A 21,837-nucleotide genomic window follows, 5' to 3' on the forward strand; every position below is an offset into this window, starting at 1 on the left:
AGATCTGAGTTACCCAAAACCAACTGAACAACAACAAAAAACAACCCACAACCCACCAACCTCCCCAAAAATCACCAAAACACAGTGTTGACTCAGAATTAGACTCAAAGAACAGCCTGATACAGACTTGTAAGCAGCAGGGCTTGCTGGTGAAGCTTTCACGTTCCTCCCTGCTAAATAGTCCTGAATATATGAGGGGATTGCCCTGGAAAATAGCAAAGCAGCACAAAGAAAGTCAAAAATTGTTGGGGGAGTTAGGACGAGGTAGAAGGAACAGACAGGGGTGGAAAAATGAAGAAGGCAGCAGGTCAACTCCTCCATCTCCTCAGGTCCCCCACCCAACTTGCTGCACAGCCTCAGTGATTTCTGTGCCATGCAGCAAGGAGGACCACAAGTGCACTTGCCAGCTTCCAACAATGCTGCTGCTCAGTGCCCAAGCACTGCATTGGATAGTGCTGTGAGAAGCAGGATAGAAAAAAAAACAAAAACACAAAAAGCCATGGCTGTATTCCCATACAGACCTGCCAGAAGGGCAAGGGCTCTGTATTAGCAACACAGCTCCCACCAAATCCAGCCTAAAACAGTCCCTCAGCTTTCATCTTTCACTGCTAAGTGTGAAGGGCACTCCCCGCAATCTATCAGCGGTGGCAACCTCAAACAGCAAAACGTCCCAAGGAAGGCAAACAAGAGGAGCAGCGCTTTTCGTTTTGCTTTCAAAGAGCAGCTGGAAGCAATATGCCCCACAGCACTCTGCCACCCAGCCCTCCGCAAGCGATACTGCTCGAAAATCACTGCACCAGAGTAATGCATATCACAACCTGAGACAAAAAAAAAAAAACACAGTGCAGCTTCACCTCTGAGTTACTTTGATTAACAAACCAAAAAAAAAAAGTAAACTAGAAAGAACCTTGCCCTCACTGATCTCCCGCAAGAAAGCAAAGCTCCGTCTTCCCTCCCCACCAAACAGCTCTCGGTTCCTAAGCAGACTGCGATCGTGAACTTACTGCACTGATTACATCCTGACCCCTCCCGCTGCAGCGCCAGCCTGCTGCACTCAAGGACACGCGAAGGAGTGGGAAGGAGGAAGAACTGATAAGAGGGCTTCAGATGGCACAGAGGTCCCGAGCTGGGAGCCGTGGAACAGGGAGGAAGCGGTGGGTGAAGGTTGGGGGAGAAACTCCACACCGGCAGGCAGAAGCCCCTGCTCCTGCTGCAGGGTCTGCTGTGAGCAGCAAGTTTCACATCTGCCCAAGCTGGAAGCAAGCAAAAAGCTTGCCTCTGCCAGGGGGAGAAAGGGGGAGAAAAAAAGAGACAAAGAGCACTAAACCATCGGTTTTCAAACACAGCATGAAGACAGACAGGAAACGTATCCTGGAGTGGATACCAACAGGTTGCAGAGGAAGAGGGAAGGGGAAGAGGATACGAATGTTTTTGTTACCATCAGAAAGACCAAAAAAAATAACCCATACACACACAGGATAGAAGATGTCAGTGCAGCCGCATGGGACAGAATTATTTAGACTAAGAAATGATTGCAGATCCTAAAATTGTAAATGCCAGGCCACGCTTACCCTCCTGACTGTCACGAATTGGTTTCATAGTGTGCCACTACACTTGGAGTGCTTTAAGCTGAAAACCATCCACTTGGTTCAAATTAAGTTGTCACTGAAACAATTATCTAATTGCAAAGGTTCAGTTTTATTAGGTTGAAAGCATAGACTACATTTATGTGAATAATGATTATGAACTACCAGAGACCATGTCTACCTGCACTTCGCACTGGTAACTTGCCATGCCTTTTACGCTAAGACTTCTATCTGAAATAACGTCAATGTGATGCAAGATTTGCACAGGCCTGGGGCAAAGTTAAGAATTTATTTTGTTAGCTGGGCACGTGCCATACTGCTCACCGAACTGGAACTCCATTACTGCCACTGACTGTACTCCGGGTGTATTTAATCCTTACATGCTTTCTGAAGGGCACTATTAAAAGGTTGTCCTAGTATAAGAACCTTTTATCAGAAACCCAGTGTGTATGCTTCTATGCTTGTAAGTACTGAGTTACGAATAACTCATATATAATCTGTATCTCATTGAATGCTCTGAGTATCTTTTTTTCCTGCCCCTTTCAAACAAAAAATACTACCTCCACACACAAAAGGTACAAGGCACAGTGGTACAGCACAGAGCAATCAAGTCAAGCTTTCTGCTTCACATCTGTTAGAATTAAAACAAGAATATTTAAAAGACCTGAGTTGAAGTTTTAGTGAAAAAGAAAGTACAAACTCTAAATCTCAGTCCAAACTTCTGTCAACGTTGGTAACGAACGCAGACACAGTTCTACCTATGCACGACCTATTTCTACCAAGCTGCTTGAAAAATAAATGGCCAAGCTACTTCTCCCTCCTCCCCAAGTCCTGCCTATTAAAAACTATATGTTTGTACTGCTGCCTGGAATTATAACCTGTTTAACACGTGCTAGCACACAAGCTCTGCAAAGCCTAGGAAGACATTCAGATGTAGCCACGAGTACATAGATCATAGGAATAGGCTTTCTGACATTCTTGGCTCAAATCCTGTAACGCGCACGTCTCCCATTCCCATAAATACGTTCCCAAACACTCATCATCATCACAGTCAAAGGTGTTATCTTAACAGCTGGCACCTGTGGAGCAACCACTGTAGGGAAAAATGCCTTGGCAGCACAGGGAGCACATGAGGCACAGTACTTGTAGATACACTTGAACGCAACACGAGCCCCATTTCTGCCTGTCACTAACCTCCAGCCCTGGGACTCCTGCTGAAGCCCGGCCTGGCCGAAGGACATCCAAGCCCCGATCAAGCCAGAAGACAAAGCAAAGGGGTTGGGGGAAGGAAAAAAGAAAAAGAAAGAAAAGAAAGAAAACCACAGGCTGTTGCGTACCACTAACACTGAATTCCAATAGTGGTATGAAACTAAAAAAAGGCCGTGTAGGTGGAGTTTCTCATTTCCAAGAAGTCAAAAGCATGCCCATAGCACCAAGCTTTTGCCAGTACATTCCATTTCCCTTTCTGCCACTTTTGGTTTCTGCAATGCATCATTTCCTGTATTACTTTTGCACAGTGGTCTTATCAGCTGGGAGTACAAAATAAAGATTAAACCACGAGTCAGCAGATGACACAGCCTGAGTGTTTCTTCCCTAAATACGCATGCCCTTCTGGGAAACCAGGAGCTGGCATTTCCAATAGCTGAGTGGCCACCAGCCCTTCAAGGGTACATTTACTCAGAAGCTACCGGTGAAATAAAAACATGGTCCAAACAACAGGACACCCTCCAAAAGGCAGCCTGGAATCAGTTTAAAGGAAATCGAGTTGTTACCCACTTATCAGCCACTCTTTACACATCAAAAACCACGCGCTTTTTATTACATGTTCTGTCTGCTGATGGATGAGCTGGAAGCAACAAACTTCTTTCAATACCAGCACTGCTTTATTTGTCCTCCTTCACTGCTGCTATCTTTTGTGTCATCTTTGGACCGACACGCAAACCCACATGCAGCTTGTGAGGAGGCTGTAAAAATAAAAAAGAGCATTACACACACAGCTGTTTAACCAGCCGTGGATTTAAACAAACGTACTCAGGCAAAATGCCTAAAAGTGAAGTTCTGCAGCCCTCAAAGCAGAGATGGTTACCCTGTCAGCAACACGAAGCAGACAGTAAAATACTCAGCGAGACTATTCTCAAATTCCCACAGGAGATCCCATAGGAAACTGTCCTGCTTTGCATAAATGATTGTTTTTGGTGGGTGGAGAGAGGGTTAGGACAATTAGATGATCCTCGCTGTCAGGGAGGTGAAACAACTCCTAGCCGGAGTTTCAGGCAAACAAGAAGCAGCTCTAACTCTCCTACTCATTTTGTTATTTGTATTACAGGCTCAGTGATGCAGGTAGAAAGGATCCTATTATGTATTTTTATTATATGCTCAAAACAGTTAGACATAAAAAGGGGCAGGAACCACAGCGAAGAGAATCTACATAATTGTTAACAGAGAAAACTGTCTATTCTTTGACTACATTCTTAAAATTCAGTTTCTTATTTTATTCAGCATGCCTCCTCTAAGGGTCCATTAGCTATTGACAACATAAAGAAATAAACAAATTTTAATTTGCTTCTTAAGAAATATTTAGTCATTTACCTTCTCAGAAAGACAACTTTGCAGCAATTCACGTTTCTTCTCAGTACAACTTTTTTTTTAATAAAAGGTCTAGAAGAAAAAAGATCAAATTTTGGCACAGAAGCCAAAGAGCTGTCACTTACTCCCAGCAAAAGCTATTTCCACGTATTACTAAAGAGCATGCAGTCCAAACATCTGTAATGCTAGAATGTGTTACACCATTTGTGCACCAGCTTCCTCTGGCTCCTTATCCTCGGAGAAAGCAGCAAAAAGTTTTGATTTCCTTCTTCATGCAATGTGACTTGTAAAACAAGACGTCTGAAGTCTTCTGCTGAATTACTCTGTTTTTAATCAAAGACTTCTTTCTTTGCACTTTCTTATGGCAAAAGATCAGATCTGGTTCATCTTGAAAAAATGCACGGAAACCTGGTAAAAGCTTCAAGAGCATTACAATACACATGCAAAAAGAAAGCAAGTTTCATTTCAAACTGCTGTAAAACTCATTAGAGAGTTCATACAGAACCTAACTTGGCTTTCCTTGCATTTCTGAAAAGGATAAGAAGAACCAAGAAAGAAAGTTAACTCTTTTGGATGTATTCTTGGCTTAAAAAAATAAATTAAAAATGCAATCAGGTGTTAATTTCTACTCTGCATTGTACTGATACAGGTGTCAATATGTGATAAATACCTGTATGTATCAAGTGTTTGAGTAAAAAGTATTTCAATACTGGTGTTGAAAATACTTCAACATACTGCACAGGCTGTTTTCCTGGCACTGTATTAGACACCCAGCAAGGGCCAGCAAGGTACTTTGAGCCTGTCCCATAAGGCAGCCTCTCTAGGTTCCTGAGACCGAAGCACCATGCCCAAAAAAGAGGATTAGGACAACTAACTGCTCACTGTATCTAATGAGGGACTGAATGTCCTTTCAAGGCAGCCCCCAGTATGCCATTTTTCAGCCCAGAGAAAATCCCTGTAGACACGTACCTGCACCACTGAGTGCAGCAGCTCGTATGGAGGTTTGTGAAGTGCAGGTACGGAGAGGAACCCAGCTACCTACAGCAGCAGTCTGCCCAGCTTCTTGCAAGAAGCATCTAGCAGTTCTCCTCAGAGCATATGGCTATCAATAGTGTTTGCCTTTAGAAGGACTTGCACAACTTCTCCCTCATTTAACAAGCCAAATCAGACTGATGGAGTTCTGAACGTCACCCGAGCACCAAAGAGCAGATCCACCGCTCACTCAAAGTGAGGAAGCAAGCCCAAGAGATGCTTCATGTACTAGGGTTTGTCAAATCCAAATGACAACCCCCCAGTGCTCAGTTACTCCAGAGCATAATGAAATAAACCTGGTACCATCAGCATCTACCAGTTCCTTGCCAATGATCACCACGGTTCAAACCACATACACAGCCTCTGGCTGGTTTCTACCACCAACCAAAGGTAAACCTTCCTGCATTCTCCTCCCAACTCAGCTTCGGGTTCCTAGATTTGAAAGACTGAAGGTAACTGCACTACTCCTTCTCCAGAGAAAATGCTCCATTTCTGTATGCATTAGAAACTGAATACTGTGTTATAATCCAACTAAAATAGCTTAAGAGTCTTTGTAAATAAACATGTAATTGTGAGAAGTGACACAGCAAATACATGTTCCCAATTTTAACAGATGCATCATCGATTAAATTTGCTCCCCCTTTTTCATTAAGAGCAGCTTTTCCCAATGCCAGATACTGTTCTCTTAACTGTTCTGACATTTAAAAATTGTGCTCTTGAAAACAAATTGGAACAACACATCTTGCAAGAAGCTTATCTTCACCCCAATTAGAGCACAACTCCTCCCTGTTTACAAGAAACACCAACATGTACAGCCTCTTAAACAATCATCAAATCCTCAAGCCATGAAGCCTTAACCAAGTTAAGAAACAACGGCAAAACTCCTTGTTTGCAGTGCTGAATTTTACTTACTCCTGTGTTCAGATACTCCATGAAGCCACAAACTGCCATCTATCTCTTCCTTTAACATCTGCTGGTCTTCTCTTTGCACTGCTTCATCTTACCAAGACTACAGATAAAAAAAACTAACACCAAGTTTACCAAATAACTTGGAGTGGAAGCTGGATAAGCCCAGTGCACAGAAGGGCTCGTACAAGTAGGATGCACCAAACTATACGCCCAGGTGTGGAGAAACCCCTTCTGGTGTCGGCAAGCCGCTGGACTGACTCAGATGTGTTATCACTGATTATCTCTAAAACCGCAAGTTAATATTTTAACTTAAGTCAGGAAGGAACTGTGATTTGATTATTCAGTTAAACTTCTGGCACATACGGGACTACAAAGCTATGAGCTTCATTCAAATAACTCTTAAGATGAATACAATGCTGTGAACCACAAACTGTGACAGGATGGTGTTCATGAGTTGTTTTTTTTAATGCTGTAAAAGGGGAGAAGACTTCATTTTCTATGCTCTCTAAGCAAAAGGTCACTTAAAGAAGTCTTCAAGTGAAGCCCAACATTCAAAAGAAAAAAAAATTATCGAAACAAGTAATTATGATAAAATGAATTACTAGTCGCAGTATATATTTATCATCACAGTGAAATTTGCCCATCTTCGGGCAAATTTATCCACATTGCTTGTACACACCATGTCATCCCCATAGTCATCTTAAGTGTGCAGGAGGACAGGAGAAGGTGAGGAACTCAGTCAGCATCAGAAGATGTCACAGGCCATGTCCTGAAAATGCCAAGCAGCCTGTAGCCCCGTCTGGACCACTGCCTGCAGCTCTGTGAACACGGTGTATCCATAAAGATGCCATAACCAGCCCAGCCATCGACGTCAGAAGTCCTTCACTAAAAAGACAGAAAGCTGGGGAAAATAGCTTCCCTTCCCTTTCATCATAAAACTTGAGTGCAACTCCCTTTTTCCACAAAGAGCATTCCCTTTCCTGACTTTTTGAACTGTCTTCAGAAAACAGGTGTTGTTTACAACAATAACAAACACACATCTGTGTGGGTGTGTTACTACACACAAAGGCAGGATAACTGAAACCTCTTCCTATATTTAGATCTGTCTGGTCAGCTCTAATTGCATAATTTAATCAAAACCCTCTCCAACGGAAACACATCCATATTCATCACAGGCATCAAAGGAAACATCTTTACAAACTATATCCTTTTACAAACCGACACATGGTCCCACGCCACTTGTCCAATTGTTGAATTCCTCCTTTGGGAAGGGCATGGAATTTTATTTCTTTTTATCAGCTGAAAAAAGCACTTCCCTCCAATTCATCAGGGTAGGGCAGGAGGAACTTCCTTCACAGGTGAGATGGGGAAAATTTACTGACATGTCACTTTCAGGGTGGTTTTGTGTTTGTTTTTAAAGAGTAGTTAAAACACACATTTGCAACATAAAGCAAAAATCCTTGAAAAATGCCCATCAGCACCCAGTTCTCAAAATTTTTGAGTACAGCCCATAAAATGCAAGATGTTTTGTCCTTACAGGATGGCACAGACTGCATGGAGTCACGACAGGCTGTCGCCCCATCTAGAGTAGCTCTACAGTGAAGTATTTTTAAGGAGGGAACCACGCTAAATGCAATCCAGTTATACTCAGCTTATACAAGCCAGTGCTCCTACAAATGATTCATTTTACCAAGAGCATGCACTGATACAGTTACATCAGCTGCATTAAACCACTTCTAAAGACTGTGACCCAGACCTCATTCATCAGAGATTAAGTAAAGATGTTAAATTACAGCTCCAAATCCTCGGCTTTAAAGCGGAATGTTTCACCAACGAAAGAGGCAACAAAAACTGAGAAGGAAAAATTATTTATTCATTAACAAAAGTGTTATCAGGTCAAGCCTCAGTAAAGAATAGGCTGATGAAAATTAAACCAAGAAAAGAAAGGTCATTAAAATCAGTAGTTCTTTTCACAGATTAGTCCCCCACCCACCGTTTATACACTTGAGATAAGAATGGCCTCTCTGGATTGCCACTGCTGAGGGCATCTTCATGATGTATGAAGTACATACTTCTTTAGATGCACGCTTTACTTTTAAAAAAAGGATTCCTCTAGTTTTCCTCCTTTTTGCCTGATTTTCAAAACCCACAGCAGTGTTTTTTTTGCCTTTAGATAGCCTTTAAAGCACTATCTTCAGCATGTCTTTGAAACAAGATGCAGAGTGAAAGGTCCACATTCAATTTCACAAACCGCCTTGCAATTCACAACTGTCATTCTGGACAAAGTGTTTAATGATGATACAGCTTCACAAGCCAAGTTTACACAGCCCAGAGACAAACAAGCAGATCTGCCAGATTTCCACCCTCTGATGAAGCACTGCTTAATTACTGCCTGCCACTAGCAGCCCTCCGAAAACTGGGACTGGACCTCCGATATCCCTGGTCCCCAGGAGAGGCGGTGAGCAGCAGCCCACCACCGGGCTGCAAACACCCCACGGCGCTCACTCTGTATCTGCCAAGCCTCCCAAACCTGCCAGGCCCTTGGCAAATGGAAGAGGCCAAGATCACAGCGTTTAGAAATGTCTCTTCAGCTCTTACAGAAGGAAATGAGAATTGTTAAGATCTGCAGGTAAATATGGATTTAGAGATTCACCTGAGATCAGGTCAGGAAGTTTTGGATGCCCACTTAAAACACACCACAGATCGAGACTGAGGGAGGCCTTTATCAGCACGTGAGTTACACGTTTGGGCTTGTCCATACCAAAACCTGGAACTGCCTTCAGCTGCACACCACTAACACCTCAGCACGGCTTATGCTCCCACCAGCATTAAGAAGTATACTGGTGGAAGAATAAAGTCACTGACACACAACTATGAAGGCATTTATGTGGTCTGTTACTTTCACAAGTGTTTTCATCAAGGCTTTCGCTACACTAAACCAAAGCAGCAGGCACACCTGGCACAGGGGGCCCAACAACCTCACCGGTGACAGGTAGGCCAACGATGAAATCTAAAGGCTCCACTCTTAGGAACATTTTTATGCCAGGAAGACAACTGACGGTTAATTTGTTATCAGTGATGTTTTTTTCCTGGCATCCCTAAGCCAGTAAAACCTCATCAGCAGGATGAGCACCGTCACACACGGCATTGGGCTGCTGCTCACAAGACAAATCCTATTTCCTTTGGGCAAGCCGCTTCCTTGCTTAAAGCCTCCGGTTCTCCCACTTACAAATGAAGAACAAAACTTGTAAAGCTACTCATGCAGAGGTAAACAGATGAAGAAATACAGTTTTCAGCAAGGATCTGGAGGGCAAGGCACCGTGGCCGAGACTGGAGCACATGCCAGCACTACTGCATCCATCTCAGCCGACCAAAGGGCCTCCAACTACTGCCAGCAGGGAAGCAGATGCATGGATCCTTTACTCTCAGACATCTTCCCCCTTCTAAAAGCACAAAACGAGGGCGCACCCATGTTTGAAGACTCCAGGAGGTCCAAAAGTCTGCAGAATGAAGCAAAACCATGTCACAGCTCCAAGTCAGAACATCTGCAGAATCTCACGTCAAACTATTTTCTCCTGTTCCTGAGATCAAGGCACTGGAGGATTTCGAACAAAGGCTTCAGCCCACAGATAGCAGCTGATGGTTCATACAGCACTCGCCAACTGCACAGCTCGAAAGGAAGTGGGAGATAGCCTCCTACACTGCTTGCTGGGAATACGGAAGTTTTACAACAAGCGAAAACGGTTGTTATCTGTCTATCTGGTCCCCTGGTTATCTGCAAGCTTTTTATGACTTTGGAAGAGGAATCAAGCCACATATAAAGAATCACTCAATATCCTTTTCTTATCTGAGAGGTTTTTTTGTTGTTGTTGTTGTTTTTTAATTAACAGAGCCTATACGATTCTGCATACAGAATTCAGGGAACTTACTCATTCCACCATCATTTTCTAAGACAAGCTTAAAGTTACACACTTGGGGCTTTGCAGAACTGAAGCACTGCACCCTTACAGTTCAGACACCAAAACACAGCATTTCCTGACCAACACGTGCTCTCTGGGGTCAGCAGCAAACTAGCTAAAAACCTGGCACAACGCTTCCCAAGCTTTCCATTGCTGCCAGCTACTGAATAAACAGCTGTAGCTGTCCCAGTACAGAGGACAGGAGGACTCCAACCCCCAAATAAGCTGGGAAGAAACACCAGGATGAATTTGCAGGACTTGTAGCTCTCCAAGACTACTTACTGCTAGGCTAAATGCCAGTGAGCAAGAAGATCAGACAATAATTTCACATTCCTTGTCTCTAAGCTGAGAATCTAGATGCCTTTAATTCTGAGGCTGAAACCAGGACTCCCAGGTTTCTCCTGACAACAAAACTTTAGACTCAAACAACCCAAGCTGCTGGCTGGCCTGTAAGGCTGAGGACCCCTGTGTCCCAAGTAGGGGGAGGCAAGAAGCTAGGCAAAGGTGTGATGGAAGCCTGCCTACAGTCAGAAATGCAGAACTGTGTTTATTGAAGTTCAGTGAAAGCAGCTTGCCACCAGCACTCCCCAGTCTCAGCTGCTGCAGTGTAGGTGCTTAAATTCCTCCCTCCTATGCACACACAGGAGTAAAGTGGAGAGAGAAGCAGGGCGTCACTTGCTGAATTTCTGGAAGGACCACCACAGCCAGGAAGGCATATTGTTCAGGAAGCCTCCCACTTCCATCTAATCTGCCCACTTTCCACCTCTCCCAAAACGACTCTCTAATCTACCATCAGAGTGGTACACACAAACGCTGATCAACTCTTTTCAGCCAAAATAAGAGCAAGAAGCTCTGCAGCTGGCTGAGGCATGCATGATGGCACACAGGCATGTCTTCACATCAGGCAGATGAGGACATACGTTTACAGTCCTACGCTTTCAGTAACTCCTTCAATAAAATTAAAAAAAAAAATGTTTTGGTGACTGAAAATAGTAGTTGGGGAGAATAAAGAGAACACTCAGGTGGAGGTATCACCAGGTGGACTCTGCTATCCACCTTTACCTACTTGCCTGCTCCCAGTTCACAGACTCCAGGAGATATACTGCATCTGGTCATGAGTTATAGCTGATAAACTAGTGTGGGCAAGGGCAACGGCCAGGAAACCTTAGTAAACAGCCCTTGGAGTATTTATGCCAGTTATGTCAGGTGATGTTTTCTAGGGGAAAAAAAAAAAAAAAAAGACATTAACAGTACACAGTCTGCTGGTTGTTTCACATTATTTCATACTGTAAAGAGGGGGGGAAAAAAAGTTTCTACTACCGTGAAGTTAAACTTGGAGGATATTCTTTTCCCCGTGAGAAAAAGAACATTTGTCCTATCTTATACAGGATGTTCTGCCCATGCAGTATTATTAAACTAGAAAAACACTTCCAACATAGCTCGCAGTTTATAGCAGCAAAACAGCACTTGACCAGAAAAGCTTGTTGAAGTGTTCCTCCCCATCCATCCTCCCTCACCCCCCATAAAATAAGCTACATCATTAATCACTGTCATTTTGCTGCCTATATAACTACACTGGGGCTTTGTGACTGACGTAACTGTTGGCAGTCTAACCTCGCCATGCTAATCACCAACATAAGTATCTGGGAAAAAAACTGTAAATTAGACCTTTCCTTGGCAAGCACTTTAAGGAAATCTTCATCTGGGAGTACTACAGTACTCGTTTACAACTGGCTACCTCCAACAGCTGCCTTTGGCCAGCAAGGTCACAGGTCCACAAGCAGATGAGCAGCTCAGACAGCTTGTTCCCACCCAAAGAGAAGAAGGTCTCCCTTCATTTCCTTGCTCCAGCTTTGGTACTCCAACATAATTCCATGCTCTGCTTACAGTCTGTCAGCCCGTTCACCTTCCTAACCTGGAACAACCAAAAGAAGTCTTCTGCAGAGCGGTGCAATCAGCTCAGAGCAAGATGAGCACCGAAGTCCCCCAGCAAAGAAATCTGTGGCCTGGTCTGAGAGGAGCTGAGCTGAGCTGTTAGAGGCCTTTCCTTCTCGTGGAACTGCCACCTCCCTAATTTTAAACGCTATCCAGGACAAAGATTTAGTGTTAGCTCCGACACAAGTCCTTCAGTCTCTGCAGCATACAGCTCATTTGCACAACGCTGTCTCATCCCCAGAGCAAAAAGCTCTGTCCCAGCTGGTTCTGAATAACCCAAGGGTCTAACAAGCACTTCAAGCAAGCTTAAGAAAAAAGAAAAGTGATTTCATACCCATCTGTCCAAAAATACCCCACGCTACAGGGTTTTTAGCTGAGAGTATTTATAGAATGTTTCCCTGATGAAATCTAATACCACATGTTACAGAAGCTATAATTAAGTTATCTCAAGTTTTTAAGTTAATATGGACAAAGTTTTCCTTTGGCTACAACACCCAAGTGGAAGCACTTAACACTGACACTTGCATGGCTAAAATAAAAGGCCTATTATTAAATATGCCAGACTGCAGAGCCAGCAGTGGGCAAAAACACAGAACAGGAAACTGCAATAGCTGAGATGGCAACCTATATATATAGGCAGGTTTCCCTAGATAGCCAGCAAGATCAAAATTCACACCTTTTTGAAACAGTATAGTTCTTCACTGCATTCATCAGGTAATGAACAGGACAGAGGCAAAGACACAACCAACTCCCAGTTTATCTATCTCCTAGTCTCAGTGATGAAAAAGCAAAAGTGTCTGATGGGAAGAGCAACAACCAAGAGACTGTGTCAAGGGAGACCAAACTCTGGTCCTGAACTCTGGAGACCGATGGAGGGACCACAATGATGCCACTTGATTTTCTTCCACCTCCCTCTTCGCTCTCCATGCAGGAAAGCACCCATCTTAGATGTCTGAGATTCATGAAGGACTACACATGTGAAATTAAACAGATGTAATCACTTCATGCACTCAGCAATCCCTAAAGTCATCATGTACGTGCTATAAAGTCTACAAGGTCTAGGCAAGACATTCCTAAACCACTTTCATTGCTGTTCTGACAAAAAATAAAAATAAAAATACTGCTGTAATACAACTGGAATAAAGAAGTTTTCAAAACAAACCCACCTAATAATCATTTGAAAACAACAATACTTTGGTCTACGTACATAAAAACAAAAAACAATTAGTTCGGGAAAATTAGACAGACGCCTGCTTGCTTCAGTGCAAATACAAAAACCACATCAAGTGCCTATTAGGTAGGGGTAGGGACAGAGCTTCATTTGCTTTGCACAGTCAGAGTCACAAGAGACCTGGCTTTTAAAGTAATACGGCATTTTTACCAGGAAGACAAACTCAGTGGATTCAGTGCTGTTAATCAGAAGTCATACATTTCAACAGAGGATAGCAGATTTGGTCAGAATTCTACAAAGGATGGGCTTTCACGAATTACAATCAGAATCACAATCAGATCACTTTGCTTCCCTGATTTTGACCACTTCAGCAAGCTCTATTTAAAACGCCCTGTGACCTCAATGTGCTTCTTTTAAGAATTTCAAATACAAATCAGATAGACTGGAATGCAAAGCACAGAAAAGTATTAACAACAATATCCCTCCCCAAATTTTAGCCAAGATTTGAAATATTTTCAAAGCATCCAGAAGTCTTGTGAGTTGTCTCACTCATCCTTCCTTTGCTGCTTGTACCCCTGAAGTTTGCTTCACCTATGGCTCCGTTCCATTAAAACGCCAGTCATTTGTCCTGTCACCCTTGTTTCACACAGTTCTGGTTATAAGCCACTTTTTCACTACTTCTTTCACTGTCTGTGAGCTACTGAAAGGTACTGACCTGCAGAGGGTCCCATACCATACTGATATCTTCAGCGACCATGCTGAATCCTTGTCATGTCCATGTGTTCATCTCCCAAGGTATCTGCAGAGCTAAGATGGGCTGTCTTATTTTAATACGTGGAGTAAGGGCAACAGAAGAAGAGAAGTCAGACAACTCATACCTAAGTTTAAATCCGAACCAAAGCTGCTTTCCCCAAAGCAGATTCCACTCAGGAAACCACAACAGTGGTAAAAATACGTCAAATTACACAACAGAGTACTTAGATATCAAGAGAAAGACCCCTCAAGAAACAGAACTGTTTTATTAATGATCATATTTCAGTAACCTTTCCAAACCTGTGAGCAGAACCTATACTATAAATCTGGGGCTAGTGGCCTGACTTGGAAGCGGCTTTCTTGTTTCATACAACACAGCTCAGAAACCCTTGAAAAAAAGACAACCGGCCAACAGCAAGCAAAGGTGTTCTGCCAACATTTCGTCCCACAGGAACACTCAAAAGAGTTTGTTTTGCAATGTCTTGGGAGGGCTAGAAAGAAAAGAACAAAGACTTTAAGAAAAAAACAACCTTCTCACACACTTGCTATCCACTGTGTAATTTACAGGGACACCAGAAAAAAATTAAGCTATGTTTGTAACCTTAAAGAAGTTATCAAGTGAAACAGCAGGAGATGTCAGTTCCAGATGGACTTTCTTTTGATTCCACATTACCCCCCCAACACACACACTTCCATATGTGTCTTGGAGAAAAGTTTTGAGAGTCCTCTTTCCACTGCCTCAGGAAATATAACTAGTTAAAAGCCACGTATTTTGTTCCTCAACATGCCAGCTGAATGAAACTCCCTACTACTAAAATAAATGCAAGCCAGCAAGTGCATTGCATTAATTCTTTCCACATTAATATTCAAAGGAAACCTAACAGATACAAAGGTGAAATACATTGCTAGTATAGTCAAATATGCAACACGTTAACAGTATCTGACCAAGCAGCAGATGTTTCCTCCTTCTATCACCCTCAGAAACACATTTCAGTGAAAGCCACAGTTTGTTGCAACTTGATTCCCCAGATATTTACTTCATCTTCAACCAAAACTCCAATGATTTTATGCTTTTAAGTGTTTAAGCAGCTTCTAAGTATTTATATACAAATAGTCATTATATGCACACACCTTAGTAACTTTGCAGACTCTATTCAACTTTATCTTGTTTTACTCTACCTTTACCTGGTCCAAATCATTCAACTTTCAACAGCAGTGCGTTTTATTTTAGGCATTGATATGTGCACATGCAAATACAGCACACCTATCAAGTGCGGATAATCCCATATATATGCCACAGTAGGAATAAGGAGTCTTTAAGAGTCATGTCCTGGTATCAACACGTTACACCAGACACAATGCTGCTAGTATTGGCAATCCTTCAAAACACCTGAAAACAGAAGTCAGAAGTGATTTATCAGAAAATTTTCCCCAGTGAATCGGTGCTTCATGAAAACATAAAATAAGAAAATGCTAATTCCCAATATGAACAAACAGAGGAAGAAAAGCAAGCAAAAGTATTATCAAGTATGGTCACTGCACGACCTAGGGAATCTGAACACAAAGGTTTCTTTAAATTCATAAAACCATTTTTGAGCTGCTGCGTGTTAAGTGTTAGCTCTGTGTGCGTATATGCTTTTTTTTTTTTCTTGTTGCCTAACTGGACAAGTTTTTAAACAGTCTTGTAACTGCTGCAGAAGAAACTCTGTAACGTGGTAAATCCTGAAATCCAACTTCTACTCTTGCACAAAATACATATTAAAGTGATACATTTTCAGTTTCTCCTCTAACAAGATTTCTTCACAATGAAAGAAATAAGGTCCACCAGCTGAAGCTATTAGGCAGACATGACTCTTAAGCCCATAGGTACAGAAGCTTCTGGGCACAGAAGAGAGGAGAATGAAGACACTCAAGATTCTGTCTATAATTACTCTAACACTGTAAAAAAAACAAACAAACAAACAAACAAAAACCCATGGATATCTGATTTCCAAGTTATCCAATACTGGATTGATAGTCACACATCACTTTGATGTGGATTGGCATTTTAATGCTTGTAATGACAAAAACTTCCAAGTTAAATACTTCTGAATACCATTAAGTGCTATTTAGACAGTCTCATCTGTTGCCATGTTGGGAAAAGTTCCCTTTATAAGCACAGAAATATGAAATAATGTTTCAAAAAATCACTGGTGAACCACATTAATGATTTGCCTACATGCCAAGTCAACATAATAGTTGCCTTTGGATGACATTGCTTTGAACAGTGCCTAAATATAATGACTTATATAAAGGCACGTTTAAAAATAATTTGTCTTCCTCCTCGTACTCTAGACCTTGCCTCTGCATGCTAAGTAAAGGGTGGGGGTAGAACAAAATGAGAAAGATGGGTGACATCTATTCTAGCATCACACTCCCATGTGGGTATACTCCACCATGTTGGTATATCAAAATAAAAGTGACATTGGCCCAGGCCAGCTACAGAGTTATATCAGCATGACCACATTGTGCAAGTGTCCAGAATCGCTGTACTGGTCAAGTTCTCTGCATTGGCAAGTCCCTCCTTCCACAGAAGGAAAAATAATAACAAAAATTGACCTATCTATACAACTGGGTAGAGCTCAGTGTTATGTGTGCTGAATATTTCACCTCCCCATCTAATTTGAAGTAGCGTGCTCCAGCTTTGCTCCCATTCAGCAAGGAGGCATTTCCAAAGCCAACACATGCAGGCAAAAAGCTGAAGTGGGAACAGATCCTGTACAACCTGGCTTCATTCTGGAAAACATTTTGCATTCCTTGAAATTAGCCTGCTTGTTTTATGAAATGTTTGGCTTCTCTATCCTGTTAAAAAACAACGACACCCCCATTCAAATACACACAAAACAAAAAAGCTTCTCTAATGCAAATTAACGTTTGTTCTCGGAGGAGGATAGAGATCTTTGTGGCAGCCATTAACAGCTCAGAGTGTCCTTCTCATCACCCCTGAACCCACCCACTGCAAAGCCCTTCACAAAAGGCCTAATCTAACATTTTCCCTTGTTGTTTGCAATCTTGAGGAACAGCCACATTCTCATGGAAATAGTTGTTACACAGCAGTCTGTGTGGATGCAGCTCTATCACTTTTTTTAAAAGTACCACTTTAAAATAACTTGACTCCCATCCCAAGCAAGAAACACTAACATGAAAATCCTCTATGCTGTTCTAAAGTTACACCGTTGTAGCTGGTGCAAAATGGATGGAGCAGCGTAAGATGCCTGTGTAGACGAGCCTGTAAATCGCAAGCATTTCAGGCTACACTTGCCAAACTGGTGCTTATTGTTTAAATGCAACTTTTCTGTTAAAGCAACTTCAAAGGTAAATTTCTAGGAACTGTGTATCTTCTTTATTAAGACTATCTTCTTGATTAATACTAGCCTGCAGATATTAGAGGGAAACAAATTTTTGAGAACAAAACAGAATTTTCCCTGCTCTGCAAACACAACTGAGCCTGTCATCAAAACCTAAGCCACAACTTAAAAAATGATAGAATAAAATAAATCATCAGTAGAACCATTTTGTTGACCATAAAGTATTTCATGAAATCCAATTTTATTTTTCACAGATTTGTGTGGCCTTGTTTTCAGTTAGGTCACTCCATTAATTCACCTGCACTGACACAGCAGAAGAGAGCTCCATACCCACATGTTAGAAGACACTGCACCCAAATGCGAGTTTCAGTTCTTTTATTGACCCATCAGAAAGCGTCCCAGCTAAAGCACATCTTGTTGAGTTGTAACTGAAGATGAATACTAACACTTATTTCACCACTAGTGACTTTTCTTTGCTTCTCTCAAAATTAGCTTTCTAGTTACCCTCAAGTAAAAAGAAGATAGGTTACTTTCTTGGAGGGGAGAAACTCAAGAGATGTAGAGCAGAGTTCACACCAATTCAGGTATGAAAAGTTGGTTTAACTACTAAGACATCCAAAACCCTCAAATCTCCAACTAGCACGCAGACTCCTGGAAAAAAAGAAATGGAGCTTTAGCAAGATTTTCCCCAAAACACTTCATAGTGATTTTATCAGCAGAAGTGGCAAGACCTAAGATGTGTAATATGTAATACATTAAACATTTTACTGTCTGTGGCACACTACTTTAAGCTATTTAGAGCAGAAACATGAATCAGAAGCTTGCAGTTGCCTCCACTAAGAAAAGTAGGGTGATCTATGCCAACCCATACTCAAAATTACAGTCTCTGTTCTAAAATAAGTTTGGTCATATAGTTCAAGTTATGACTAAGCTGCTCTGTCTTATAAAAGAACTCGGATCTGCAAGAATGTTTCCACAGTTTTAACAGGCAGTTAAAGCATTTTGTAGGACAAAAATATGAGGGGAAAAAAAGTTAGCCTTTTTGCCTGTTTGTCCATTTGATATCTAATCTGCAGTCTGCAGGTAAAGTCTAATTGGTTTTGAGACTAGAGAAAGAGTATATAAAATTCAGAGACGTTCACTCACAATCACTTCTCCACACACACACCTCCACGCTGCACATGCCTTCATCTATTTCAGCTGCTAATGACTACAAGAAAAAGGTGAAGAGTCAGCCTAAATTGGTTCAGTATTTATTCTTCACAGCACCACAAGCTTTAATTTCAGCTACTCTTTGCATAACTTCAATAATAAACATGGTGCTCTCTGTATTTGATTCTTAAACCACCCATATCTGAAGCACAATGGGACGTGTCACAGACACTTGCTTTGCTGCCCTCATAATACGGTTTAATTATGATGACTGAACTAACGGGCTCACATCATAGACTTTTACAGGTTGACCCCATGTCATCCTGATGTATCATTTTGCACCAGTTCAGTGCTGTAAATCAATTTAAGATCTCCAGCAGGTTGAAAAGGCTGGTAATGATGCTTTCTCTGCAGTCTCTGGGGACTCCACATTATACACAACTTACATTATTTATAAAGCTGAGATGATGCCTCCATTAGGCTTGGTAAGACTACTCAAATAAGCTTTTATTTTACACACACAGCCTGGACTTCACAGAGCACACCACTGGCCATATGTGATATACAGCACATTAATGCTTCAATTTAAAAAAAAAAAAAGTCACAAGCCCTTCATTTTTGAAATTTAAATCTTTATACCAAGCAACGTAACTCACAACTTAATCCAAACATATTGCCACTATTCTAGAACACAGTAAATACTTTTCTGAACCTTTGTATTACTTGTGTACATTCAACTCCTTACTTTGTGTTCAGACTACAGAGGAACACCAAACCTAAACTCATCAGCTTTCAAACATCTGATTTGATACTTAATATTTATCCAGAAACAGAAAGAGAAACATCTGCTTATTCAGTCACTTTTCTCAAATGTACTGGATCATCACATCTTCAAGGGTAGACAAAAAGGAAAGCCGAACAGGACAGAGTAGGAAAAAATGTATTTGATTACATACCTAGCGGTTGACGGGGCCAAAACTGAAGCAAGGACAAATCCCTACCCTTAGGGTAACCCGATCATGCTTGGAACTGATCCTCTCCAGTAGCTGTGGAAGGCTTCTGGATCACCCAACTGAAGGGAAATTTCTCTCAAGCTCCTACTTACAGTCTGAAGTAAGCTGCAAGGATTTGATCCCTCTGACCTGGGCAAGAACTCCAAAAAGGGCTAGGGAGCTTTCATCATCATACTAACGATCTCCCAGTCCCAGTGAAGAAACAAGTACTCCAAACTCGCACTGAAATCCAACGGGAACTGCTAACAAGCTCCACAGCACTGCTCTCCGATTCAGTGGAAAAATAAAATGAACATTAATCAGTTGCAACTAACAAACTAATCTCCTGTAATTCAGCCGAGCAATTACGGACAATTAAAAGGAAAAAAATAAAGTCGATGTTGACACCCCAAGTTCCCTCACATGATTTGCTCCTATTGTTTGACAGGACAAGGTGCAGACGGCCACGGGAGGACCAGCAGAATGTGCTACAGACACACGCCTGGGGAGAGCAGCAGTCTCTGCGGGCTGGCTTAGCTGCAGCTTTCAGACTTATCCTCCAGTGCTGCTTAAAAACACGCTGAACTATTGGGGGAAAACAAAACGAATCAAAGTTTTCTCTTTTTGACTGCTCTCCTCTGTGCAAAAGAGATTTGAGGTGTGAGTTATGACACGCGTGAAACAGAGCTATTCCCTCAGCACGTTAGTTTCTGGATGTGGTATCTTTAAGCGCTGACACCCATTAAACAATGCCATGCTCCACGCAGAGATCTTTGCCATTTGCTTCTATCTGGAACACACATCTACTCCCCACCTCCATCCAACAATCCCTCTCCTTCCCCAAGTAACGCCGAGACCCCGTTTTACATGCAGCGAACACCCTTTTTTCCCTAAAATACACCGAAATAACAATTACAGCTTGAAGATCATCCGTATACCGGAAAGGCAAAGTATAAGGTCAGACCCCGCATCTTCTCCAGACTGATCTGCTAACAAAAGAGCAAGCACAGCAGTCCTTCCTCAGCCACAACTCCCACCGACTCCAGTTGACAAGAAATAAAAATAAAAAGCCGGGATTTGGCCCATTTTTTGGAGGCGTGACGGAGTGTTTCCCCAGCAGGACGTTTCCAGCAGCCCCGGGGAGCTGCGCTGGGGACAGGAGGGCTCGGGCACACGGAGAAGAAACGAGACGGAGGAGGGGAAAATCTCGGGCATCCAAACAGGGAGGAGGACAAAAAAAAAAAAAAAAAGTGAACTTTGCTTGACCTCCGAGCAGAGATTTTTCATTTTAAACGTTAATTAGAAAGAAAGAAAAAGAGGAAAAAAGAGGGGAGGGGGCCGCGCGAAGAAAGGGCGGCAGGGAAGAAGGGCGGCGAGGCGGGCCAGCCGCTCTCCCTCCGAGCCCCGGGGCTTTTTCCCCGCAGCACACAAAGGCAGGAGCCTGCCCTGCCCTGCCCCGAGGGGTTGGGGTCGGGGTCGGGGTTTGGGGTCCCCTTCCCTCCCGTCCCCCCGAGCCCGCGGCGGCGGCACCTACCCAGAAACTTGGAGCCCGCGCCCCGGCGGGCCGTGCCGCCATCATGCCGGCGAGGAGAGGGCACCCAGCCGCTTCCCCGGGGCCTCGCCCTGCCCGGGGACCCCCGCGGGGACGAAGGCCGGAGGGGAGGACGAGGAGGGCGCAGCCGCCCGCTGAGGCTCGGGGCCGGCCAAGTTGTCGGAGGCTGCGGGGAAGAAGGGGGCCGGGCCGGGCCGGGCCGGGCGGGGGCTCCCCGCTCGCTGCGCCGCCGCCGCCGCCGGGCAGCCCCGCGCTCGCCCTGCCTCCGAGCCTGGCGTCAGGAGCTCGGAGCCGCCCAGCTCGGACGGATGGACGGACGGACAGACAGACGGACAGACCGGCAAAAGGGATCCTCTCCCAGCGACCGCCCCCCGGGCTGGGCCGGGCCGGGAGCAGGGCGAGCAGCGGCAGGCTGGCAAGTAGCCCGAGTCACTGGCAGCGCGCTGCTCGCCCCTGGCTCTCGCAGGGGATTCACCCCCTGAGCCCCCCTTAATGCCGAAGGTGAAGGTGCGTGAGGTTTCTTCTGTAGGGGAACGAGGTCTCACCCCTGCGGCCCTCTGACATGGAGCCAGACCCTGAATCCGCACGCATCTGCTCCGAGGTGGGTCCAGCTGAATGTGTGGAGCCCACTTCGGGGAAGGTGAGCTTCGCGACCAGCTGTGGCTGTAGGAATCTTCACTCAGATGAGCACAGCACACCTATGAGTGTAATGAAACATGTTTGTTTTTTTTTTTAACAAATACCTTGGCTTTCACCCAATCATCATTCCTGGAAAGAGATGCGAAGCATGAAGTGGAAGACTTTTCTACATGAGAAAAGATCATGCGTGATGCATCTGTACTGGCATAATCACATCTATACCT

At 43.4% G+C, this 21,837-nt stretch overlaps 1 protein-coding gene across 2 annotated transcripts in view; it reads right to left on the reverse strand.

The window, feature by feature from the left end:
* The window catches only part of SMAD1 (SMAD family member 1), a 46,487-nt gene extending 25,283 nt beyond the window's left edge, over positions 1–21,204 (reverse strand). For both annotated transcript variants that reach the window (XM_084286767.1, XM_084286766.1), the window contains exon 1: positions 20,957–21,204. The gene's annotated coding sequence lies outside the window, so the exon portion shown is untranslated. The remainder of the gene's footprint in view (positions 1–20,956) is intronic.
* Positions 21,205–21,837: the final 633 nt, after the last annotated feature.

Source organism: Netta rufina, assembly GCF_964035555.1.
Source record: "Netta rufina genome assembly, chromosome: 4".
NCBI lineage: Eukaryota > Metazoa > Chordata > Aves > Anseriformes > Anatidae > Netta > Netta rufina.